This window comes from Corvus kubaryi, unplaced genomic scaffold (genome assembly GCF_017639235.1).
Source record: "Corvus kubaryi isolate FWS band 111438036 unplaced genomic scaffold, C.kubaryi_AGA036_p1.0 split1-131, whole genome shotgun sequence".
Lineage (NCBI taxonomy): Eukaryota > Metazoa > Chordata > Aves > Passeriformes > Corvidae > Corvus > Corvus kubaryi.
The window spans coordinates 28,558,067-28,585,392 of record NW_024582073.1 but is presented as its reverse complement, the minus strand read 5'-3'; the positions used below and the strand labels follow the sequence as shown (position 1 = coordinate 28,585,392).

Below are 27,326 nucleotides of genomic sequence, written 5' to 3'. Positions count from 1 at the left end.
AAAAGTACACAAGAAATGCAAAACTACAATGATTTTGCGCAGGTGATAGGGCAAGAATGGTATGCCCCATTTCTGGAAGTGTCCAATGCCAGGTTGGACAGGGCTTGGAGCAACCTGGGCTAGTGAAAGGTGTCCCTGCCCATGGCAAGAGTTGGACTAGATGGCCCTTTCCAACCCAAACCACTCAGTGACTCTATTGCTTTCTAATATAATTTTTCTATAGAATTTTTGCTTGTCTTTATGAATTTAGGATGTTTCAGGTGCATAGGATGAGGAATGGTTGCTCATTTGATCCTGGATTCATATCACTCAGGCATGTAAGTGAGGAATCAGGTCCTCATGGATACCCCCAAGATTGCTATCTTCAAAATATATTGAATTCTAAATGCCCCGGATTATTTTCTTGGAATGCTTTTCTCTTACCATGACTAAATCATACACAAGGGAAGCTTGGAAATGACATAAAAATCTATACAGACAACAACCGAAAAGAGAAGGGTTTTTAGAGGGCAGTTTGTTAATGGTAACATCAGCAAAATGGTTTTGCAAGTGTGTTTCAAGCACATTGTGCCGATAAATAGCAATTGTCCTTTCAGCAGTCCCACATTTCAGTGAGATTTGGATGTAACAAATTGTCCATTTCTGTGACTAACTTCATATGATGATTTGCTTTTATCTTCTGGGAGTTTGTCTCAGTGATGTTAGATAATAGTGTATAGATTCTTAGTAGTGAGAATTGGTCTTATCTTGAAAGAACGTGGTTATATTTGGGGGAATAAGAACATAAAAGGGCTCAGAATAAAGCTTTATCTGGCCTAGTATCTTATCTCTGATAATAGTCACAGGGGATGACTCAAGAAGAGTATAAGAACCTGGCAAACATGCTGTGATTGTGATTCCTCTTTGCAAAATTTATTATCTTAGCCTCCAGCAACTTATAGTTCAGGGAGTTCCTGAACCGAAGGTGATATTTACTGTTTAAAAGTGAATAATCCAGATCCTTACTTAAACAGGCTGTAGAGCATTAAGATTTTAAGAGATCTACACAGGCCTCTGGAATAGCTATTTTTGCATCATTTTGACCCAGTCGTCCTTTTATTTTTAACTCTTTTTTTCCTCTCTTGAGTTTTGCAAGATGCTCAGTCCAGGTTGAATTAGGAAGGGGAGAAATGGAGTCAGTAAGTAAAGGAGAATTGTGAAAACTTTTAGACTTTGGTAAAACCTTTTTGAACCACATTTTGTAGACATGATACACTTTTGACCTGCAGTCATTTTACTTTTCAAATACTGAAACAAAACTGAATGTGCTGCATCATTTGAAATGTATCAAGCCGAATACAGTGAGCTTTGATCACTTTATTTCCACCTCCTACAGTTTTCCAGCTGTACCTGCCTCTCACTAGCACCAGGAACTTCCAAAGCAGTGGGAATTCCTACTGGGGAAAGTTTGCTGAAAATTAGCTGTGAAGATCTGGAGAGGGGATGATTTGGAATCCTTTACTCTTACTGTGTGCTTTTTGAACAAACCTGGTAACAAAAAAATCCCTACCGGGTGCCGCACCTTCACGGTGGCTGCACTGTGTGGTGGAAATGAAGACACTGCCAATGCACTTTCCTTTGTCACAAATTATTATAAAATGTCCAGTAAAGCTTTACTTCAGTGAAAGAGTTTACCTCTAAGACAGGTCAGAATCAGTGCCATAATACACTCCGTCCAGAGAGGAGGAATAAAATCAGTGTCAAATCACGAGCAGAGTAAATGAATTTTGGATGTGAAAGTGCACTGAAATGTTAACACTGTTGTGATTTGCCAGTGCTCATAAATCTGCCTCGAGAATTAGGACAGGGGGCATTTTCTGGTGGGGACACTAATAACAGGGAAGAAGAAGTGTTTTTTATCCTGATTTCTATGCATTCCCATTTAGCAGTGTATTGGGGAGAGGGTGTGTATGTCACATTTTTAGCTTGTCTCTCTTAACCAAAGGCAAATTAAGTCTCTTCCTGAGTATTAAGTATCAGGGAGAAAGTTATTCAAGTCCATCATTGCTTTTAAGACTTATTTGTGATGGTGAAATTTCTGCTTTATAATTGAGAATGGGAATCTGGTCTCCAAATCACACCTTAATCTGTAGTCTGGGAAACGTAAGTGGTATTTTATCTCTTTACTTAGTGTTGCCAGACTAACAGAATGACAATAATATAGCTGGGTTTTGTCAAAGCATATAATTAAATGGCTATGAAAACTAAAGAGCATTCCGTTCACTGAAGAGTGGTTACACTTGTACTGCCATGTAAGCAAAATGGCAGTGCCAAAATAAAAGAGCGTCACACGCTGTGTACGTTTTTATTTGTTAATAACAAATTTAAAATGATGAATACTTTTCCTTCGGTAAAATTCTTACGGAATCCCTTGAGAATTCCACAGCGTCGTAAATGTAATTTGCAGTTCTTTACAATTATGGTTTAAATAGACCAAGACTAAAGGGAGTCTGCCTATTTGATTTCCAAATTTGCATCACTTAAAATCCAATCAGACCAACTGTTCAGATTTTTATTAGATATGAAATACACGAATGGGTTCAAGGCCATCCTATGTATAGCAAACATACACCTTGTTGTGCAGCATGGGTTATCTAACTCATTCCTTAGCATGTGATTCGACCTTCAGCCCACCCAGACTGCTCGGTGACTCCTTGAATTGTTACTATAATAAATCCTTCGATTTTCAGTAACTGGTGTTTTATAGCCCAGCAGATTGCATTTGATTTTGTGGATTTGCTGTAACATATTGAGTTTAACGGACTTATGTAGGAATGTAAAACAAAAATAATACAGCAGGCGCTCCGAGTTTTCAAACACAAGGCATTAGGATTGCAGATGGCCGAGTCGGATAATGACATTGAATAATTCAGTGGGGAAGGTAATCTGGTTTTGACAGAATACATTAACATTTAGCTGATAGTACAGGTGTCTGGGTACTGGTCTGCGTGCTCAGATCTGAGGCGCGGTGGAGTGATGGTGTGAGGTGCAGCTTTACAGCCTCACTGACCGTGCTTAAAGAAGAAGTATCTTTTCAAAACATACTAAAATAGATTTAGAAGACTCTCAGCATTGCAGTCATTGCAATAACTTCTCACTGTCTGGTGTAATTTTTTATTTGTTGATGAGAGAAAAGGAGCAATATTTCTTTAATGAGCTTTGATTAGAATTGTATGTTCATTACAGGGTGGATCTAAGAAAACAAGGAGCAAGAAAGCACAGCAATTAAAAGAGATTTCTCTGCTGTTCATGTCTATTATGTCAAAACGTGGCTTCTGCCTTTTCCGCCAAATTGACAATGGGACACACCAAACTTTTTCTCCATGACAACATCATTAAAATGTAGTAGACATGATTTTAATATTGGTAGTTGTGCCTTAGAGAGAAACAGTCAGAGCAATAACCTGGGACTGGCTGAGCTCTGCTGGCAGGAGCTCTTTGGGTTGGATTTGTCTGTCTGTATGTGCATTCCAGTAATGAGTGGTGCCATGTCCCTGCAGTTCCCTCTCCCTGACACCAGCACAGAGCACACACAGAGTCACAGACCATCGAATCCAAATGGTTTCGGTTGGAAGGACCTTAAAGACCATCTCATTCCACCTTCTGCCATGGACAGGGACACCTTCCACTACCCCAGGTTGCCCCAAGTCCCATCCTTCCTGGCCTTGGACACTTCCAGGGATCCAGGGGCAGCCACAGCTTCTCTGGGCAACCTGTGCCAGGGCTTCACCACCCTCACAGGGAAGAATTTCTCCCTAATATGTAATCTAAACCTGCACTCTTTCATTTTAAAGCCATTCCCCCTTGTCCTGTTACTCCAGGCCCTTGTCCAAAGTCCCCCTCCAGCTCTCTTGGAGCCCCTTTAGGCGCTGGAAGGTGCTTAATGGTCCTCCCTGGAGCCTTCTCTTCTCCAGGCTGTACAACCATGTTAGTTTGTTTTCTTTCAGCCTGAGGTCAGTTTGCTATTGCTGTTTTCTTTGTTAACTGATAGGTCTGGAAGAGAGTAACCACTTCTGCCCAACCCTTCAGTGAAATACTTTGCTCTGAAATCTGTATTAATAAAGGTAGCAAGTACATACACTTCAAGGAACATTCATGAGGTCATTGGATAATGAGTATGTGACTTGAATTATGTACATCATATTTATTCACTTTAAGGCTGGTATTTGTTCAGGCATATCCTGAATAATTTTTGCCTTGGCAGGGAAGAACCTGCCAGTTTGCATATTTTGGAGCTTAAGGAGCAAAACATTTCCACTGTGCGTAAATGGGAACCTTTTCGTTGCCCAGCTGCAATGCTTGAGCCATGCATCCTCTCTTCCAAGCCACGACTGTGTCCCTGACTGTGCTGCCTGATCATCATCAGAGCTGAGCTATTCCAAATTTCCAGCTTTCAGCATGGGTAGCTTGCTGAAGGAGACATTATGGCTTGATTTCAGATGGAGTCTTGCGTAGGCTGGATCATTTTCACAACTATTCAAGCACTGCTTGAGTCCCTGGTTGACTAGCAGTATTGAACTCAAAGAAGAATCTGATGAAAGGAAAGGAGGGAGCTTTCAACAATACATAGTAGAGGGCTTAAATTGAGTAAAACTTGCTGTTTTCTGCACCTTTTGTCTTGCTTATTATAAAAGGCAATAGCTATCAGATTTTCTGTGTGGAACTAGCACCGGATAGAGCCAAATGTGGAGAATTTGTGTTGAGCAGTTGAAGTTTTTCAATATCATAGAAAAATTGAAAACTAGAGGATGTAAGAAAAATGACCTTAACACAGTCAAACACGAGTTTTATAAAGTAAACCCATAAGTCTTAGGAATACCAAAATAGCCTGACCACGGTATTGATTTTATAATGTTGTTCCTGACTCTCACTTTGCAGAGCAGTGACATTTCATTTCACCCATTGGAACCATAATAACTGAAGTGCAACACCAGCTGATGGAAATGAAATTAAACCTATCTTCAGTAATAAAGCAGTGATGTCCATCAAGATTAGAATACAAACCTGTTTTCTAGTTTTATAATGTTCTATTACAACGAGCTACAAATAAAAAGCAGGTATTTGTTGTAGCAATACCTGTATATCAGCTAACAAGCAGATAACCTGACTTCTCTTGGATTCGCTACAAGATGTTCCTAAAATAAGTACATCTTCAGCCATGCCATTGTGAAATTTGTATTCTGCAAAATATTTAACAAAGTTTCTTATGCATCTTCACATTTGTGGTGAAAGACATTAAAAAAAAAAAAAAATCCCCATAGCATAATGCAACCGTTTGTTGGGAAAATATAAATCTGGACACAGACACAGTTTATCTGGATTTTCTGAAGTGCTACACATTTAAGAAACATTAAGAATTACTTTGGATAGGAAATTCATCCTGTTAATTTCAATCACTGACTGAAACATCACCAACCTGAGAACTAGAGATGTTTCTTGTTTTGTTTAATGGCTTTTTTCAAAGAAAATAAAAATTGCTGTCTTTTCTCGGGTTCCTCATTGCTCTTCTTTAAACACATTGTTTCCCCATGACCAACAGCCTGATCTTCCAGGTCAACAACAGGGGGAGGAGAGATCTGTGGATTTTTTATTGACCTTTTGTCTGAATACCAGGTGGAAGTAGCTCATTATTTAAATCTGGACATCCAAATCATCACTTGAGTCGCAAATTTTGCTTTCATTGTTTTGCTGATACCAAAGGCTTTTGCAAAGGTATTAATTATGGCTCACTGGATTAATGGCATTTTGCTAAGGATTGCTATAGCTGGATTTTCAAATCCAAAGGGAGAAACTTCCATCCTTTGTGGGGTTCTCATAGCCCACTGCAGAAGGAATACTTATTCCTGGGTTTCTAAAGGATTGGACTTCACACGAAATATATGGATGGTTACAGTGCCCAATTGTTTGCTTCAGTTTCTCAGCATTTTTTCTCAGCTTTCTGTGAGCTGCAAACCTTGATTAAAAGAGAGGCAAGACAGGATATTTTTCATGGTATTTTAGCTAATTGATTAAGTTTTGGGGAAATACAGTACTAAAATTTACCTGTTCTACTTTGTTCATTTCTCCTTTATGGAAGAAGGACCTAAAGTCAGAGCTGCTAAATGACCTTTTTAAAGGAGTTATTAAGAATTCAGAACAATTCTTAGCATTTTCATTTTGATCTTGATGTCTGTTACTCTTACTGGAGTCATTTTCATTTTCCTGTCTCCTTTCCAAATTTCCTGACACGTAACTGACAAGATTTACCTGGAACATAATGCGTGAAGACCTCAGCTGAAAGAGAGCAGAAGGAGCCTGACACTGGGATATGAAATGCAACCTTCACCTGTCACTTTATGATATTAAAATGTGTCTGGCACCTGTGATCCCATTTCTCTGAGAGGGATGGTAAAAAACATAGTAGAAACAAGTTATAAACTGATCTGGTTTTGCTTTATGATGGTCTCAATTTTTGTTATTTTCCTTGTATCCTAATTTTTTTGGTTTTGGGGGACTTCTAAATATTTTCAGTTTTTCTTTAGCTTCTAGAACTAGTATTTCTTCCTATCTTGGTATATTTATTTTCTTAAATAAATAAAGGTGCAGAAGTGGGTCATGTCTACTGGGAAAACATGGTTTTTCCTGTCCTTTTTAAAACTTAAAAAAAATTCCAGTACCTCAGGGGCCTACAGGAAGGTTGGAGAGGGAAGAAATTCTTTTCTGTGACAGTGGGGAGGCTCTGGCACCGATTGCCTGGAGAAGCTGTGGCTACCCCTGGATCCCTGGAAGTGTCCAAGGCCAGGTTGGACGGGGTTTGGAGCAACCTGGGGTAGTGGAAGGTGTCCCTGCCCATGGCAGGGGGTGGGACTACATCATCTTTAAGGTCCCTTCCAACCCAAATTCTGGCATTCTGTGATTTTCAGTGAGTTCTTTTAAAATGCTTTTCTGTGGATGCAGAGCATTGTGGGGTGGAGAGGGCATGGAAATCAGTATCTGGTTTTCATCATCATCATTGTTGTTGTACTGGGTTGTTTAAAGGACATGTATGAGTTTTCTTGACATACACATTACGTTCCTTGTTGTCCTGATAAAAGGAACTTTCGTAGCCAGAAGTGCCTTGGACTTCACTCATGAAATGGCGGAAGAGGATGCAGGACAGCCCCCAAGGAAGTCTCTACATCTGTGAGAAGGGTTCATCTTCCAGTTGGTGGTTTCCTTCCTGAGTTCCTAACTAGCACAGTTCCTATCTGCCAGGGAACTCTTAGCAGGGAAGCTAAGGAAATATGGGAAACTCCCCTGTAGTGAAGGGATTGAGCATTTAAAAAGATTATCAGTTTTCCTTCAAGAGCAGAGTCAGGCATTGGAACAGGTTCAGTCTCCATCTGTGGAGCTGCCTGGATAAAGCTCTGAGCTCTGTTTTGACCTCCCAGCTGACCCTGCTTGAAGCAGGTGATTGGACTTAGTGACCTCTGAAGTCCTTTCCAGACTGAGTTATTTTATGATTCTATGATATTTAAGAGAGTTTGGGCACAGTGACAGCCCGTTTGACATCCCGAGCTCTTGTACATTTCCAGCTGACAGAAGTTTGTATTCCTGGCATTTCACAGAGGGGGATGGAACTGATACTCCTGTCAGGCAGTGAAGAAACAGAAAAATAGAGTATTAGTTAAAAATGGACAATGATTTCTTGTAGAAGGATGGGGTGAAGGGATGCATAAGTCCCAATCAATCCCTGTATGCCCGTGCAAATTTTTATGCTAAAAGTTGGGTAATTTTTGCTGCTTAGTAGAATGGAGAAGGGCCACAGTGTCCGTATCTTGCCTTTTTTCTGAAATTAGGCAAATTAAAAATGATCTTTAATACACTGACTGTAAGCTGTGTTTTAGAACTTCTTGAAGTAAATTCAATAATGAAGAAATGTGCATTGGTTCTTTGTGAGAGTCCTGAATTCTACAAGCAAATTGTATTTCAGGATAATATACCTCTGATTAAGAAAAAATCAATAAAATATCCTCTTTTTGTGTTTTTTTCTTGAAAATCATTATTTACTTGACCAAATTAGATTAATCTCTTTTTTTCTATATGGTGACTGTATGTATTTTATCAGAGGCTTAAATTGCTGAAGCCAATCAGGAATTTCCAGGCAGAACTAGATGTGGTAGCTCATCATTCTATTCTCTGCTCCTCAAAAATTTATTTGAATCTTTTTGTAGGATACCAATAATTAGAATGTACTGTTGAGAAATTGGGAATTAATATTCAAGATATGTTAACTCAAAGTTAACATGAGTAGAATTTACATTGGAGCTTAGTGGTCTTACATTTGCCCCCACTTGAATTCATCACCTACCTGGGAATTTATTTTTCTATTTTAAATCATTTACAGAGGAAAAGAACAAGATGATGGAAATATGCAATAAAAAAAATCATTTTTAAAGTACTTATTAGACCTTCTTTGGGTTTTTTTTAGGTTAGATTTTTTCGATTTTTGGCTTTACTTTTTTAACCTGAGTTACATTTCTTCTGTCACTTCATTTCAGAATAATTTCGCTTTTACATGTTAGGAGACAAAATAATATGTGTAAATGAGGGCCAAGCACACTTGCAAACTTTCCCTGTCAGTTTGTAATTACTTCTAAGTTATCAATAGATTTGTGTTCTTGCCTAAATACAGGATTGCAGTTTGCAAATAAATTGGCTAAATTGGAAGCTTGAAGGCCACAAGCCAAGAAAGTAATGTTACTAACTTCTGTTACCTGTGTCACTACAACTTCAGGACACTTGCAGATAAATTCTTTGCCAGTTCTCATTTCCAATAGCAAGGTTGATTTATGCATATTCTGGCTGAAATGATGTGCTACAAATCTTTCATGAGGTAAAAGACTAATGAGGGACCTCTGTGGTTTAGAGAATAAATGGAGAGTCCCTGTGAATGCTGCAGATTCCTCAGTGTCTGTATTTGTTTAGCAAATATGTAAAACAGTGATCTGCATTTGTGGTTGTGCTAATTTATGAGTCAAGGACTCAGCTTTAAATTTCTATTGCTTGTTTTTCATGAATGTTCTTGGAATTCTGGGACAGCACTTGTGAGCTGTGTTTTTAGTTAATCAAATTAAAACACATTTTGTGTCACATAAACTGGGTTCAGATGATGAAAATGTGATTTATGAGGATATAGGGTTTTCTTTACCTGTTAAATTTTGTGATATAAGCCTTTAAAAAAATCTAAAATTTTTTTCAACAGAATTCCAGTTTAAAATTAGTGGGCTTTTAAAGAGCCCCATCTAGTCTGGATATCTGGCTGTGGTACTTAGGTGGCATTGGCAAGGATGTAATTTTGGTGAAGAAAACAATTCAGATTTGAATATTTTAAATATTTTGCTGAAGCTTATTTAATGATATTTTACTGTGGAATCATGCATGTCATTAGACTGTCACCATTTTTAGTTTCATAGAGAAAACCACAGTATGTAACTTTATATTGTGGTATTAGTATTTATGGACTTCTTTACCAATGGGTGTTTAATTAATAAAGGAGACACTCTTAGTAGTTAATAATTTAAATATTAGTATTGTAAAGGTTCATTTAGGAAGAGAAAAATCCTGAAATCTTGATCCTGTATTGAAGATTCTGAGAGGTCTCATGTTCCATGCAAGGATGAGAATTTTAAACATTTTAAAACACATGCAGAGATGTATGATAGAAACAATCCAGTTGTGCTGCTTTTCTCCTGTGTGACAAGCCCCACTGATAAGATTTAACTGGAGCCATGTTTTTAAACAGAACATTGATTTTCAAATAATGAAGAGGAATAAGAACTTTCTGTGTTCATAAATTCTGTTTTCATTCCAAAAGGCATTTTTTGCCAGTCCAGGCCTAAGCAGAAGCTCCTATGCTTCATTATTCCACTCACTTACCTTTTTTGGAAGGGTGAGGGTGTGGCTGATGGTTAGAATTGGAATTTAGTTGCTCCCCTCTCCCTCTCACCACTGAAATGTGGCCAGGAGGGGGAAAAGTTAGAGAGGATCTTAATCCCAGCCTCCCTGCATGCAGTTCATGTGCCATCCAGGAACCTCACAATTTTGGGGGGTTTGAAAGTACCTTTCACTGGTGTATTGAGACTAATTTAATTCAGTAAAATTTGTGTGTGTTTGGGAGTAGTTTCTAGCACAATCTGCTTGTTTGTTAACATATTTTAGTCTTCTGTTTTCTTCTTCTGTATGTGTTGAATTCTTAGTTGTTATTTAAAGAAACAAGTGTTTCACAGAGTTGTGAATACTTATAAAATGAATATTATGCTTTAGATTCTGGGAGAACCTTTTAAATCCATATCAGTGTGGTAAGAGAAATCTCAACTTCTCTGTTTGCTTCTTTTCTCCTTGGGCTTTGTGGAAAATCAAGTTGCAATGTGTTTGCAATACTTTTCACTCTGTGTTAAGACACTAATTTTTATCCAGTCTGCTGAGCACTTCAGGTGAGTGTTGAAGGCATAATGATGATGTTATTTAATAGATAAATTGGAAAGTGGCGAAGTCAGAGGAATTGTTCCTTTGTTCTGTGCCTTCACCAAGGTGAGGGTAAGTGACATTCAGCAGGACGTGACTGATCTGTTGCTCACTGTCTTGTCTTTATACCACACAAGTTTGGGAATATCTGCCTGCCCTTTAGAAATTTGGTGGGACTTCTGGATTCTGCTTGTCTTTAATGAGCCACTAACTCAATTTTTTTAATGTATAACTAATTTCTCCTTTAAAAATTAGAGATAAATGCAGAGATTAAAATAAATACAAGCACTGAGGATTTTTTTTTCCTTCAGGGCTCTAGCATGGAAATGTAATCACCCGGGAAGAGATCTGGGTTCTCAGAAATGAGGTCACCTTGGCAACAAAATCTTCTGTTATGTCTGCAAGTAGCTAATCAGTGATTTGGCAGAGCAAGGAAGGATAAAAGGGACCTCTGAGCCATTTCCTGTCTGTCTGGTCCTCTTCTGCTGTACAAGGTGATGGTGAGGTGCTTGAACCAGAGGCTGAAGGAGGCTCCTGCCCCAAAGGGAATTAGAGAATGCCAAGAGGGATCTGATGTCATGGTTTGTAACACCCCAAAGCTGCTTGCTCACTCCTCCCCAGTGGGATGTGGGACAGAATCAGAAAAAAATTAAAAATCATGGGTTAAGATAAAGTCAGTTTAACAGGACAGAAATGGAAGGGAAAATAATAATAATAATAATAATAATAATAGTAATAATGATGATGATAAAGAATATACAAAAGCAATGATGCACAGTGGGATATTTCACCACTGCTGACCGATGCCCAGCCAGTCCCTGAGCAGCAATTGCCCCCAGTTTTACTGCTCAGCATGATGCCATGGGGTCTGGAATATCCCTTTGGACAGTTGGGGTCTGCCAGTCCTGGCTGGGTCCCCTCCCAGCTTCTTGTGCCCCCAGCCAGCTCTGGCAGGGCAGTGTGAGGAGCTGGAACATCCTTGACTCAGTGCAAGCACTACTCAGTAAGAACTAAAACATCAGTTTGTTATCAACATCATTCTCATCCCAATGTTCACTTTCCCTGACCAGTCAGGCAGCAATGGCCTAAAGTCTCTTCAATTTAAAGCCTTTTTTGTTCCATTTGTGTGTTTTCCCCCCCTTCTTCTATAAATTTAATTATGATTTTAAGCTGTCTGGAGCACAAGTCTGATAAGGAGCAGCTAAGGGGCTCAGCCTGGAGAAAAAGAGGCTCAGGAGGGACCTTGTTGCTCTCTACAGCTCCCTGAGAGGAGGGTGGATATATTTATGTTGAATTTATATCTACAAAAAATTACTTGTGTGTTGCTGACCATCTCAACCTGCAATTCTTTTTTACAATTGAGCTTGTAGATGAAATCTTTGCCTTCTGCAGTCATTAACAGGAGGATTTGGAGTTCACTGCCATAGAATGCAACTGTGGAAGAGGCAAACACACCCTGTAATTTGGGTGCTGTTCTCTACTGATAACGATTTCCCACTGCCAGGCAAAGATAAAAGAAATGAATAATCAAACATTTGCATGTTTGTGTGAAAAACAAATTAAATAGAAGTCCTGTTTCTTCACATTTCTTTTTTGTGTCAGTGTAACCAGCAGCACTTACTGAAAAATTAGGCTGATATTATGGATTGAAAGAGCAACTCCAAGCATAAAGTGGGCAGGGAATTCAGTGCCTGTTTTCCTTGTTTTTCCCAATTCGTCACTGCCTTAATCTTTTTCTGTCTTCAAAACATTGTACAGGCATTTTTAGGCTATTTTTTTAACTTTTTAGATGTCTTAAGTGTAACTTGTCAGTAGATACTGCAGCTGATGTCTTGTTTAGGAGACAACAACAGAAAGATTCTGAAGGGGTTTTTTTTTTGTCACTTACTAGTGTCAAAAGTGATGTATTTTATTTTATTTTATACTGGTTTGCACATATTTTTCAGGGGGAACACTTTACAAAAAATACCATAAACCCAAGTAAACATGTAGTCATAGCACATTTTAGAGAACAAGATATAAAATGCTGGTTTCACTGTATTTATTTTTAAAAGTGTGACGGGCCATGTAAATTGTTTGTACTTGGTGACAGTATCCACTGAATGCTGAAAATCAATAAACAGCGGCGTCATGGCTTTAAATGCCAATATTCAGCCAGGCAGAGATCAATGTTATTAAGATACACACAAGTTAATGCTTCCATAGTTATTAAACAACAAAATAAAAATCCATGTCTGGGAAAGCACTGCTTAAACAGCAAAGGAGTGGAGATTAGAGAGTATTTGGAAAAAAAGAAGAGAGTGTGACAGGTGAAAATGCAAATTCAAAGCTTTATGCAGCACTGGTGAAGGCATAAAACTGTTGCTACACATCAGAACAATAATTCAGCACTTCAAAGTCTTATTTTTATTCTTTTTTTTGTTGTAGTAGGAGCCACAAACTGCCATATTTTTAATGAAGAACACCTGTGGTTTAATCGTAAAGCTTTAATTAAAAATGCCAGTTGTATTCTTTATCTTTCAAATGTATGAAATGTTGTAAAAAATAGCTTTCTTTTCAATCTTAAATTGTTAAATTCAAGATCAAGGAAAAGTTGTTTTTATCAAGTTTAGCAGAAAAACTGACCTGGACACTAAGCTTCTAGATCTCCAAAATTGGTAACAAGGAAAATTCCATCAAATTTTCAAATGCTTGGGGTTTTATATTTAAGAAAATTTGCTTTCTTGTACCATAAGAATTTGGTTTTTTTTTTAATTCAGAGAGATTTTTCAATTCAGCTCAACTATCCCAAAAAATTTGCTATTTTCTTGTGGTTTAATTCCTGCTGAATTCTGAAAAAATGCATCATTTTGTGAATATATTAAAAAAAAATGTAAACAATAAATGTCTTTATTATAATATGAATTATGTATTAAAAAGTGGAAAACTTTCTGCTCTTGTAAAAAGAAGCAAGCAGACAAAAAAAAGATACTACCCTGGCAGAGAACACACCTCTCAAAAAAGAAGAGGGGGCAAAAAGAAAGGAATTTGCCATCACTTGAGCCATCTACAGGTATTAATTATGGATAATTAAGGTGATTGCCATAAGACAAAACACTCTTCAGGATATTGCAGGATTCGATGTGGGGAGAGAGAACAGTGCTCCTTAACTCAGTACCAAATTGTGGTTATGCTCAGCGAGGTGAAGCTTTTACCTGCTCTGGCTGGTTCACAGGTAACAGGCAGCTGCTGCAGACTCTAAAGGATGTTTCTCCTGAGCAATTCATCCAGAGAAGCTGGGGCTGCCCCTGGATCCCTGGAAGTGCCCAAGCCAGGTTGGACAGGGCTTGGAGCAACCTGGGCTAGTGGGAGGTGTCCCTGCCCATGGCAGAGGGTGGCACTGGATGAGCTTTAAGGTCCCTTCCAACCCAAAGCATTCCGTGATTCCCTGATTCCCAGTACACACCACCCTGCTGCCCGGGTGAATCTGCAGCCCATTGCCCCCTCCAGAGCAGCAGGGCTCACACTGCACTGATAGTGTGCATTTATTACAGGTAATCACAGTAAATGCTGCCGTGATCTCCACTGACACACCTTTGACATCCTGTATTGGGTATTTTCTTAAATTTCACATCTTGCTGAGGGCTGTCTTGTTTCTTTTGTCTTACAAATAACTTGAACTCCATCTTTTTGACAGTGATTATATGAGCATAAACTGGAGACAAAAGATTGTTTTTGCAAGGAAATCTAAAATTTCCACATTTTTAGCAGGTTTTCTTAAGAATACAAAGTAATTTTCCTTCACGTTGGAGTGATAGTTTCTTGGAGGTGAAAGGAAAACAAGCCTGTCTCTACCTTACTGTTTAAAAAGAAACTACTTATAAGCCTTTCTTTTAAATATGAACTACTCAGATTCCCTTTTTCAAGATGGCAATAATGGATCAAATTACTCATTACAGAGTGTTAGAAAAAACTGAAATAATATTTTTTTGCATTTGTATTCCTGACCTATTCTCCAGTGAAAAATCAGTTCATCTCTGAAAAAGAGACTTAGTTTTTAAGTATTGTTATTCAGACAAAATCACTTTTAGAGCAGACATTCCTCCAGCTTGATTTTTTTGTTCCCAAAGCATTATCTCACACAATTTATTTATTGAAAATTGTCCTGAAAGCAGTTTGAGATTATTTTACATCTCTTGTTCTGTCCTGCCAAACTGTAGGACCTAATAATTTTCTGTTCATAAAGATGCAAACTCTGTCCCACTGAATCCCTAAGTCAAAATTGCTTGAAGGGTTGAGTGCAGGTAGAGTTGGAATTTTTTTCCTGCTGATACTCAGATGAATATGATGAAAAACAAAGTAAACACCTCCTGAATGCTTCACATTGCTTGTTTAATATTAGGCAACATTTTTTTTTCTAGGTATGGAAAAAGAAACATTTTAGCGACCTTCTCCTTAAAAGGTAGTAGTCCCCACTTAAAAAGAGACAGACAGATGTGATTTCCAACAGACCTGTAACCATGATAATCCCGTGCTGATCTTTGAAATTATGGAAGGAATATTCGTGAAATGAAGGCAACAAAGCAAGAGGATCCAGGATGTTCATTGATTTCTTGCAAAATTAAAGAAAAAGGAAAAGAAAACCTACCCAGGAAAAAACCCCAAGCAAACACAAAATTAGTGATTATTACATTTATTTTAGCCCACAGTGTAATGCCTAGAAAAGAAGGGAGTGCTGTCGGCCTAGGTATATGGAATCAAAGTGAAATATGAATGTGAAATGTCTGTAGAAATAGAAAACACAATTAGTGGGGCTGGATGTTATCCTTCAGTGTCTGAGCTGTTTTAACAGCTGTCTGCAGAGGGAAGTGTGCAGTTCACTGAGGAATACTGGTTCCAGATTGAAACTTTTATCCAGACTTCACTCGTTGGAGTGTAATTCCACTTAACCGTTTCCAGGTAGTAATTAAAGGGTATTTATACCTAGTCCTGTGTGAATGGAGGCTGGATAAAGCCTCCAAGAATTTATTATGGTTTTGTTAATCCTTTCCAGTGGTATCAAAGCAATAAATTCGTTCTGTGAGGCCCATTTAATGAGATACTAATGCACCAAGCTGATTAGAGGGGCAGCAATTAGATCCAAGCACTTGTTTGTTAATGAGGAAGCTGCTTCTCTGAGCTAGACAGTATAGTGGGGCTGTAATAGTTAACTAATACCTTCAGCTAATGATAAATTCTTAATTAAATATGATTGTGCCTATAGTGGCAGAAAGAGCTCTTACCATGCTTTTGTCTGATTACATCACTTGCTGCATTAAGTTCATTAGAAACATGAAGCAGCGAATAAAGGCCAAGGGAGATGAATCATTTTTAATGAATGATGAATTTTACTGAAACCATTCACTGAGTAAGGAGAAATAATAGTTACAAATAATGTTGCTCTTCCTCTGTGGTCTACTAAAATATATACATTCCTGGTGCTTTGTTTTGGTGTTTTTGTATTGATTAACTAAATGCCTTAGCAAAAACAAGATAACCAGAGCTCAACCTCATCTAATATTCTATTTTAATTTCCTTCAGGATTTTGTCAATGTAAGGATAAACACTGATGTGAGCACTTCTATGACAGTCATGTCATGAGAGAACAAAAGATTGCTTCTAAATATAGCAGTCTGCTCTGAATCAAGTGTCTCTAGGCAAGCCTAAGAGCAGAGGGAGAACACAGGGCTGTGAAACCAGGTCAGATTGTGGCTTTGGAAACCAAGGACTCCAGAAAATTCAGTGCTAGTGGCTTCTTTTCATGTATAAGAAAGAAATGTACCATGAATGCCCAAGTAGATCTCAACAGTGTCCTCTCACCAGCATAAAGGTGGGGCAATATCTCTTGAAACCCAGTTTTCAGCAATTTTGGGTTCTGTATGTGATTATCAGTGTTCTCATTTCCAAAGAGCTTGTTTTGGACTTCAGTGTTTGTCACATCAACTCCAAAAAAAAAATCCCCAAATCATCAAACTTGGCTTAATAGCATGAGTTTGATTAATTCTTCACTCTTCACTGCTATCATGGAATAGCTGAGATTGGGAGGGCCTTTGGATGTCCTGTAGTTCAAGCCCTCTGCTCAGACCAGGACCATCTAGTCCAGGTTTTCCTGGTCCATGTCTGATAAAGTTTTGAATTTGTCCAGTATCTCCCCAAATGTTTCCTTCTAAATACATTTCTCTGTGTACTTTCTACTGCAAGCTAGGTCCAAATTGTTATTTCCTTGTGAGGCTGGGTTAACACTGGTGTGTTGTATGCGGTCTTTTACTGCCATTCTGCTTGACTCAGTCTTTTATAGAGTTGTCTGTTGTCATTTTTGTTGAAATAATACTTCATGAAGTAATTTCTTCGTTTCTCAGTAACACAGCTGTGCCTATATCTGAGGGAAGGGACTGTGTTTTTAAAAGCATATGATTCACTATTTATTAATTATTAAATATTTAATAGTGATTAATAGTTCTTGAAACTGTTTCTTTTGCCTTACTTAATGTTTTGACTGCTGTCTCCAGCCAGAATTTTACCTATGTGAGATTCCTAAGAAAAATAGTCTGATTTTCCAATACTAATCCTGATGAATAGCACCAGAAGTGACAGACTTCTATGAGCAGGTTTAAGGAAGAAAGTGGCTTTGTTTGGGAAACTTTTCAAGACAGGACTTGGGCTTTTTGTACAAAAAATTTGCCAATTTGCCTTGTGCATCTTGGGTACTGTCAAAGATTAAATCGATGCTACTTATAGTTGAAAACCAGCAGCATTGTCATTCTTTATTTTTTTTTCCAGATTATTATCCTTTTTAGCCCAGGTATATGAAGATGCTACTTAAATTTTAGCATTGTGAAAACCCATTTATATGAAATAAATTACTCTTCATTAAAAATGCAGCTATAAAATTTTCTAGTTAAGGAACTGCCACACTGATCAAAGTTTATATTCCTAAGAATACCTAATGTTTCCTCTGGTAACTCTACTCAGGAATTTCTCCCCAGCATTAACACTTGTCTTTAGCCAAGCTGATATAAAGAATTTTAAGTCTCAATAGATGGAAAATAATTGATAACGTGTAATTGATACATTTTCATTTCTACAGTGCATCGAGGCAAAACTTGCCCTTTAACAAGTTTATGGTATTTTGGAGTTTTAATGTTTATGTACAGCTTGTGGGACTCCAGGCTGGGAAATTCTGGAAGATATATTTGCATATTTAAGGAGAAAGATTTGCAGTGACTTAATAAATACATTTTCATTTTAAATTAATGGAGTTGAAAATGTGTAAATAAATTACGTCCAAAAATATTCCGATTTTTATAATGACTATATTGGGCTGTGTTGCTCACTTTTCTTTATGCGCTTCACTGCTTAATTAGTTTTTCCAATTGTTCCAGGATTACATGCAGGATAAAATACTGTGTTGGACAGTGGGATATGTGGAGTTTTAGAGGGATTTCCACATTTCTGCACTGGCATCTTCATATTTGCACAATGAGCCAGGCTGAGGCCTTTCTGAGAAGATTTCTGAGGGGAAAAAAAAAGAAATTACTTGAGATGTAAATTAGGGGTAAAAAGGAAAAATGAGAAACAGTCTTTGAGATTTTTGTGGTGACATGGCATTGCCGGGATAAAACAACTCTTAAGACTCTTCTCAAATTTTATATGATTTTGAGGTCAAAATGCCTCCAACAGCTAAAAATTATTGATCTGTGTATAAGATACTCCAATTATCTTCATGTGCAGGGCTTTTTAACTACTTTATGCTCAAACTATTACAAGTTTTAATATTGACCACTAGCTATATCTCACAATCAAAAGTTTTTTTGTTTTTCAGATGAGAAAAGTTTAAAACATGCTTAGAAATGTGTCTATTTTTTTCCCCTCATAAAAATCCCCAGTGCCTTTTATTAAAGACTGGATTGTAGTCACAGAACTCCATTCTTTGTGTCCTCTCTCTGGCTGTCAGCTTTCTGTCCCCCTGAAGGTTGCAATGCCAGAGTTATTACAGGCAAATACATCAAATGGCTTGTCAAATCATGCTGATTCCCTTTCTAATCTCAGAGCAAGCTTTCACCTCTTCAGAGGTCCAGGAAGGTTATGAAATTAAATTCAACAGTTAAAGGAAAATTCCTGCAGATGCGAAAAGACTCTGGGTTCACAGCCTGTTTGCACTCTGTGTGTGCTGCAGGATTTACCAGTGTCCCAAGGGGAGGCAATGGAATCACAGAATCATGGAATGGTTTAGGTTGGAAGGGAAATTCAAGAACATCTCATTCCACGCCCTGCCATGGGCAGGGACACCTTCCACTATCCAGGTTGCTCCAAGCCCTGTCCAATCTGGTCTTGGACACTTCCCAGGATGGGGCAGACACAGCTTCTCTGGGCAACCAGAGCATCACCACCCTCCCAGGGAACAATTCCTTCCCAGTATCCCATCTAACCCTGCCTCTGGCAGTGGGAAGCCATTCCCCCTTGTCCTGTCACTCCATCCCTTGTAAATTGTCTCTCTCCATCTTTCCTGTCAGCTCCTTCAGGCACTGGAAGGCACCAATTCGGTCACCCCAAAGCCTTCTCTTCTCCAGACTGAACCAAATGTTAAGTGGCACCAAGTAAGAAGATGTATTTTATTATACCTTTATTTTAATACAGTTGCTTCCTAAGAGTAGAATATAAAAGCTCTATTTAAAATATACAAATCACATTAGTTTCCTTCTTTAGTATTTTTGATATTTTAAAGGAAAAAAAAATCTAAAGGTATGTAATTCTCAGGCCTTTGCTAAATAATTTTCTTTTCTGAATAAATTAAGACTAGAGAAGGTAGTGACCTGCTAATTATAAAATCTGATACTTCCTTAATTTTTCTGATCCCTCACTTTTCTTCTTTTCCTTACATTCAGTTTAAATGAGTCCTGCTGTCTAATTACACCTAAAAGGATTTTACTTTAATTACTTTCCACTGTAGGTGTGAAAATAAGCAAGCAGTTATCGGAGCCATTACACCAAATGGTGCAACATTAAATTTCTGACCCTACTACTACCAGACAGGGCTGTTCAGTTGCAACAGCATCTCAGTGTAGTTGAGTCTAATTATTGCCTTCTGTGAGTGCTGTCTTTTGAACTTTGTGCCCTGGAATTGTCTCGTTCACAACTAAGAAATAACAAGTGCCTTCATCAAAGTGCTGTGAATTCTCTGGCATTTTAAAATGACTGCCAAAACCAGCTGGGGAATAGAAAATAATTGCCATTCAAATATACTGTCTTTTGGGTTTTCCTTCTTTCTTTTCTAGTCTCCTGTGCAGCGAGGTTCCTAAACCATAAGTAGCGGGAAATATTTGGGAGGAAATCAATTCTGTTTAATTAGGTCCTTGTCGCAGGTAATGTCTCCCTGAAGTTTCCTTCACCTGGAGAACTTTCTTTTAAAACACCAGCTGTGGTTCTCGTATTAGAGAAGGTTCAGTTCTCGAATCAGAGCAAACTGCATCTGTTAGATCCCAAATCTTCCACTGAGAACTTGAGGATGGGGACAAATGTGGGGTCTTACCTGCTTTGGGAAGTGTCAGCCAGAGATCTTCCAGGGACAGGTGTGTGGATTGCAAGCAGAGTGCCAAGGAAACTGAAAATAAGATGTTTTCCCATCTTCTGCAGGGCAGGATGGGACAAAAATAATATTAATTTCTTTAGATATATTTACTGTTTCTTTCTGAACTACATTTTTCTGAAATAATGTGTCAATAAGTAGAAACAAACGTACACATATATTTATTTCTCCTCATTTCCTATAACAGAGATTATAATCTTGTTTCTAAACACTGAGTGGAATTTCATACCTATTTTTGTTAGGCTTGAATGCCACAAAATGTGATCTGAAATGCACCTTCTGCTGTTAACATCTTTAAAGCTGTGAAGAATTTCTAATATGTGCAAACCCTGTTTTTCACTTCATTCTTCTTAATGAACTGAAAAGCTTTCTTCGCTGTTCAGGGGGAAATGGTAATTTTTTTCTTTATCTGCTCATTTTAAGAACATTATAGGTATATTTTCTCTTTAATCTTCATTATACCTCCTCTGCCTTAACGTAGGCTTCACCTATATTTTAATATAATCACAGATTTGTTTAGTGCTCCTGTAAATAACTATGGTAGCAATCTCCGGTGATTGAGAAAATTCATGCTCAATTGCTCATATATGTTATTTTGATTTAATCTCACTGATATTTATTAATATGTACAGCAGGAACACATTCTCAAAAGGAAACGCAGACATACCAGTAACTTTGTTCTGTCGCCTGTCTCTGAGTTATTCTTTATAACAGTTGGAAAGTTTTATGCATAGCATAAAGATTTGGAAAGGCAGTAAATATTATTCTGTAAATGCTTTCACCACACTGACTTGTAGGCTTGCCTCCTGCCTTAATTTCTTAGTGTATGTAGCCTGTCTTCTTATTTAAGGGACAAAGATTGTCTTTGCTTGGCAAAATTTTCACCAAAATGAGCATTATTCCAACTTTTAAGTTCAGCACATACAGAAGGCAAATGATGATGCCTGTGCTGGATAATCAGGAGTACCTAGTTAATTGCATTAATTTTTAATATTATTGTTCCACTCTTAATGATTGGAGTGTTTCTGAGTATTTGTGTTTGCCCTATAGTCAGTGAGAGACCTTACAGCTATTGCAGTTCTTCAGTTTTGGAAAAGTCAAGGGAGAAATGGCAAATTCATCGAACTGTTTGCCAGAGATTGCATTGCATCGTTGTTTCAGTGTGTCACAGAAATGATCCATTCCACAAGGTGATCTCTGCTTCACTGTTGAGTGGCACAGACTCTTTCTCTGCTCTGTATTTTTCTCTACTTTAATATTTATGTTGCAGTTTGACTTAGTGCTGGCGGAGGGAATGGGAGACCCAAGCATTGGTGCAGGAGATGCAGGAGGGGTAAGGAAGAGCACTGGCCTCAGTGGCCTGCAGAGACTTAGAGCTGAAAAGGAATATAATAAAATAGAATACTGCACTAAGAGGCCAAGATACGTACATCTCCCCTCCTTTACGGCTTGTCTAGAAATAAAAATACAGTGCAAGTCTTTAACTGGATCCAGTCTTTGTTTCCTTTTTCCACATGGGCTGTAGAGTTTGTGGAATGTAAAGGAACTTCACCATGAAAAGAGCTTTTATGTGTAGATGTGGCACTTGGGGACATGGCTTAGGGGTGGCCTTGGCTGTGCTGGGTTGACTCAATGATCCTGAAGGTCTTTTACAACCTAAATGATTTTGTGATTATGTTTTAATCCCCTTGTTGTGTGTAGCAAGGGCAAGCAAGAGGCAGACCAGAATGTGTATCTCACACCCCCAGGAAATCTGGTTGTGGGTCATTGCTTGGAGTTAGATTTTCTTTCTTTTTTTTTCTCATATAAACTCTCGTATAAACTTGCTTGGAGTTAGATTTTCTTTCTTTTTTTTCTCTCATATAAACTTTCTTTCCCTGGAAACACTCAGAAAGGCGATTATGAAGTTTCTTTGAGGTTTTGTGTCCTCACTGATTCCTCTTGCCAAAGGGAAAACCTTTGAAGACAATTTGTGCTGGTCGTGTTTAAGGCTATAGCCCAGCTCACTAACTTTATTTTTTTGATAAAAGCTAATAAAAAAATATGGCATTGTGTAATACACTGGTATCTTGTTAATCTTGAATAACAAAATCAGAATCAGATGATCATTTCAGTTTGATGAAAAAGCAAAACAACTGAACTTTATTGCTCTGGTTTTATACATATAAATGATGAGACTGATGGAGAAATGAGTTGAGAATATAATTTAAGGAATCTCAAGTCTTAGATCATGCATGTGTTCTCCAAGCTATCAGTTATGGGTAAAATATTTCTGACAAAGAAAGCAGGGAATTTCCTAGTGCGTGAAAAAGATGCATGAGGAGCTGATCAAATTCAGGTGAGGAAAAAAACAACAGCTTAACTTTAATAGATATAAATATACTCTAAAAGTGTTTCTTTTAATTTTCTCTTGATCCTGTTAGGTTTCAAGCTATGCTTAGGTAAAACCAGGGTTTGAGCTAAGTGTCCAAGAGGGTACTCTGGAAAATCAAATGGTGATACAGACCATATAGGAATATTAATAGAATGATTTATTTTTTAACCCAGTATGGCCATTCCATTTCTATTGTCTAAGATTGTTCCCACATTTATGTTTTATCTATTTGACTTTGACAGAGAATTAGCAAGGAAATCTATATTTAAAATTTTAGAATCTCTGTACATTTTAATAAGGCTTAAATATAACATTCTGCTAAACACTGTGGAGAAAAGGCCAACTGAAATCACTAATTGCCAGCCACTTTTTTTAGAATGGCAGAATTATTTTTGCTTCACAATAATCCTCTGCAGTTTGGAGCATGTTTGACTACCAGTTGTTAAATGAGCTTGTATCATCTAAGAGTGGGAGAAGAACATTTGAGAAAGCAATTGGAGTATATTTATTTTAAATAGGCAAATTAAACTGTCACAAATACTGTTAAGAATAATTTCTAATAGACAACCTTTACATGGTTTTCAAAAATAGCAGTTTAAGCCTATGTGTAGTTTTGCATTATCAATTTTCTTCTGAATTTGATGGGCTTCTCTAAATGTTTTCTTGTATTTAGTTTATTGATATATATTCCCACCTGATCTTTAGCGTGGGTTTTTTTGGTTGCTTTTGGTTTGGTTTGGGTTTTTTTTTTTTTACTTTTAAATCTTGGTTAAATGTGAGAGTATGAGAAAGTATTTGCAAGTGTCTTGACATTAATCACATTTTTATTGCAAGAGGTTTCTTCCCCGTTTGAAAAATCCTGTGGGAAATCAGAATCATTGAGGTTGAAAAAGACCTCCAATACCATCAAGTCCAACCTTCTTTCAGACCCTTACAATACCCTAAGAAGGACCAAACACTCTCAGAGAGTTTCCTCTTTGCAGTTTGTTGGCTTTTCTGGGTTAAGATGATCCATCATTTTTATCTTCCCTGGTGGACCCAGCTGTCCTCATCGCTGCTCCCACCATGATGGCATTACGAGGTGTCAGGAGGGACTTACAGCCCTTAAAACTGCTGGGTGGCCTGGGCTGAGCTCTGCTGCTCTGGCTGTTCATGGGTATTTTCCTTTCTCTCACTCCCAGCTGGTTACTCCTTTTCTCAGGAAAATGGATTTCTTTGTCCTGCAGCTTCTTTGAGGAATGGTCCCAGCAGCTGCATCATGCTGCTGGAGTCTGTTCCCAGCCCTAAAAGATCTCTGTGCTCTTTGTCTCTTTGGAATTCAGTGCAGTGATACGTTGGCAGGTGAGGAAATGTCACGTTGTGGTGGAAAATAGGTTTTAAAATTAATCTTTAGGTAAATGAGCAGATAAGGGATGGACTTGTGTAAAGGAAAGACTGAGTGGCAAGGGAATGGAGAGAAATGAATATCAAAAACTGTTGAGTAACGAGAGGGGTGAGGGCATCTGTGTAACAGGCTCTTGGGTGAGAAAAGGAGGTTTTTGGGACTAAGCAGACTTACGCTCAGAGAAGTTAAGTTAAACAGTGGAGATAATACGTGTGCACACTGGAAAGAAAGAAAGAAAAGAGAAAGGAAAGGAGGAAAAAAGGCAAGGGAAAGGCAAGGGAAGGGAAGGGAAGGGAAGGCAAGGGAAGGGAAGGGAAGGGAAGGGAAGGGAAGGAAAGGAAAGGAAAGGAAAGGAAAGGAAAGGAAAGGAAAGGAAAGGAAAGGAAAGGAAAGGAAAGGAAGAAATTTCTTCTGAAGAAATACGTCTGAAGGGGTGTGCTTTATTTTGGGAATGAACAGCTTCTGGAAGAAAAGTTTTGTTTAGTGGAAATTTGTTCTGGCACATGTTTCTAGAGGAAAAGAGTTTACAGGCTTCAATCCAGACTCCTTAATGTGCCTTGTAACTGTGAAGGCTCCGAATTGTGAGAGAAGGGTGTGGTTCCTTCTGTAGAGAACTCACATTGGAGGGCAAGGAGGCCTGAAAGGTTTCAAAATTAAGCTGGCTCTGTAAATTGCAATAACCTTCCCAGACAGTTAAAGTGAAGAAATACCCCACCAAATGTGAGAAGAAAGGATGATGTACTTCAGCAATGAAGAACAATACATTAAATCATATATTACTTTCTGAAACAGAAGTCAGTATATCCTTAGATCATATTTTTTTCCACATAAAGTATGTATTGTCACTTGGCTGAGGATTTAATGGGGGAAAACATGAATTAATCACAAAAAATTCTATAAAGATGGGTTACTCATTGTAAGAACTCTGTTATGAAAATGAAATAGGTGGTTAGATATGCAATAACAGGCCAGTATGCTTATTTTTCTGGAGGCAAATCAAGTAATACATTAACTTATAAACTCCTTGGCACACGCATTCCAGATTTCTTATTAATAGGAAATCTTCATGTCAGTAGGTTAATTGTGTAGGCACTTGTAAACAGGGAATGGAAATCAGTCACAAGTAATGTCCACTTTTCCAACATTTATTGCTTTCTTATAAAGAGCTGTTTTAAACTTCTCATCAGAACTGTAGTACTGGGAAACTTGAATTTCTGTGGTCATTTGTATAAACTCCCTGTGGTTCAAAGTATAATTTAAGGGTTAATCAGTGCTCTCCATTGTATGTGGAGACCCAAATATCTGAAAGAATGACGTTTATTTTGTGGGAATCTTGAAATCTCAAAACACTCACCCCCAAACCTATTGGTCAATATGACTGGCAAGAGTAAAGCTTTGGAGCATTTCACATTGTTCAAGGTGGTGATGGATCTTTTACGGAGAGGAAGAAATATCCCCGAAGATACTTGAACCTTTCAAGTTAGGATGCATATTCTGCATAAGAAAGAAACAGGCAATTTTACATCTAATTTCCAACTCATCTGAATTTTTGGAAGATGGTTTAGGTTCTCTTTACATACAGTATCTACATGACTAAGTTAGCAGTGCTTAAGGGAAGTATTTCATCTTGACTCATGGAACTGAAATTTCTGGGGTTCACATACTGCACAGCCTTACCATATATTCGGTACTTGAACTCCCTGAGAAATATAAATATCTCTTTCCTCTGAAAATAGACCAGATCTCTAAATATCAGTGAACCAGCATCTACCAGACATTGAATACTGAAGCAAGAAATGGAAAGTCCTGCAGCAACCTCAGCAATCTATGAAAGAGACCAAAGGATTTTAAAAGGGATATCTAGAAGAAAAGCTTGAGGAAGAGTTCAATCAGCTTTGGTCTAAACCACTTTAAAATAAAATTAAAAAGGGACCACTGGGGTGATTTGGATGTTTGTGTTCCTTGTAAGAGTAAAAGCTGGATTGTGTTTAGAAGTTAAGTAGTGTCATATAAGTTCCTAAAAATTTTTGGATAATCCAGCTAACTTTCCCAGTGAAATATAACCCTGACACAACCATTTAGCATCAGTGTCTAAATTTGGGAAATTGTTTTCTCACAAAAAAAAAAAAAAAAAAAAAAGCCAGAAAGAGCACCAGAACAATTTATTCACTTTTACCTCCCAGCTTCCATTGTCAGAGGAAATGGAAGCCCCTCCATTCACCAAAACGGAGGGGCTGTGGGGCAGGAGGAGAGAAAAGCTCAGATTTCCTCAAGTCCCACAGATGCAAATACCAAAGCATTGTATTGAGTTCCCCAAGTGGTGCGTTCTCTCTTTAAATGACATTGGCATACACACCTCTATGTATTTTTCAGGACTGAACATCTACAGGGTGTCTTTGTTACCACAAAAGAGATGGGAATGTCTGCTGTTGTTCCATGGGTGCTTCAGGAGAAGGCTTTTAGAAATAGAATGAATTCTTCCTTGTTACTTTCTAAAGTATTTCTACAATAAATGGTCTCAGTTACGTTTTTAGTGCATCTGGCAGGTTATTGAGAAATGGGGATTACAGCTGAGTTGCAGAATTCCTCCTCCAAGTGGTGAACTATTGAAGAAGAACCCTCTGCTTTGAGAAGGGTTGAAAAAATGCAACTGTTGGATAGGCTCCCCTACTTAATTTTAATTTCAGGCGCAAAGACCCATTTATTCTTAACTGTAGATCTGCAACTTTTTGCCTTAATATAAAGACTTCAATATAAAAATGCAGAATACACTAAGGATGTTATCCAGAAGATACCAAATAACCCTTAACAGTTCTTTCACTCTCTATTGGCTTATACTTTCTTACTTTCTCTTGCTCTGTTTTTTTAACAGATTGTCTTTAGAGTTGCTGTTCCCAGTTTAAATGTTTATGAAGATGAGCTTCCAAATAGCAGTTAATTGGTAAATCCTTGCAATTGCATAATGAGTTATTGGCCTGGCTCTGGCATCGCTCTCTGAGGGATATGTGATACTATTTCTTTCTCTTTGCCATCTTCCAAAATTTTATATAAAAAAGAAAGAAATACACAAAGCATATTTAATCTTTTCTTTTGCTGTCATTGCCATGGAAACATTAAAAGTAAGAGGAATTGTAGGAAGAAGATAAAAAGGTAGAGACAAGGAAGGAGATACAGAGCAGTAAAGAAAAAAGGAAGGAAAGTGGCAGTGATTTAGTTGTGAGACAATATTTATGTATCAATTTGTTCAGAAATTGTGTCTTACTTGGAAAAGCTCTACTTTTTAGACCTGAAATGCAGGTTAGTTTGATCAATTTGTGTAAAAATAAGAGTATTCTTTCCATTCAGTAGAAATACTGAAAAACTCACTTCAGATAATGTCTTTTCTGATGTTTTCATGGTATTATAACTCTGGTAATGGTGGATATTTGCAGTTGAGTTTC

The 27,326-nt window shown here is 37.8% G+C and overlaps 1 protein-coding gene across 4 annotated transcripts in view; it reads left to right on the top strand.

Annotated features, from left to right (window-relative positions):
* Positions 1 to 27,326, top strand: part of CTNNA2 (catenin alpha 2) — a 462,234-nt gene that overhangs the window by 145,285 nt on the left and 289,623 nt on the right. The window contains exon 1 of one of the 4 annotated variants that reach the window (XM_042053729.1): positions 19,062 to 19,139. The exons of the other annotated variants lie outside the window; for them this stretch is intronic. The gene's annotated coding sequence lies outside the window, so the exon portion shown is untranslated. Of the gene's footprint in view, positions 1 to 19,061; positions 19,140 to 27,326 lie in introns of those variants that run through there. 4 annotated transcript variants of the gene reach the window in all.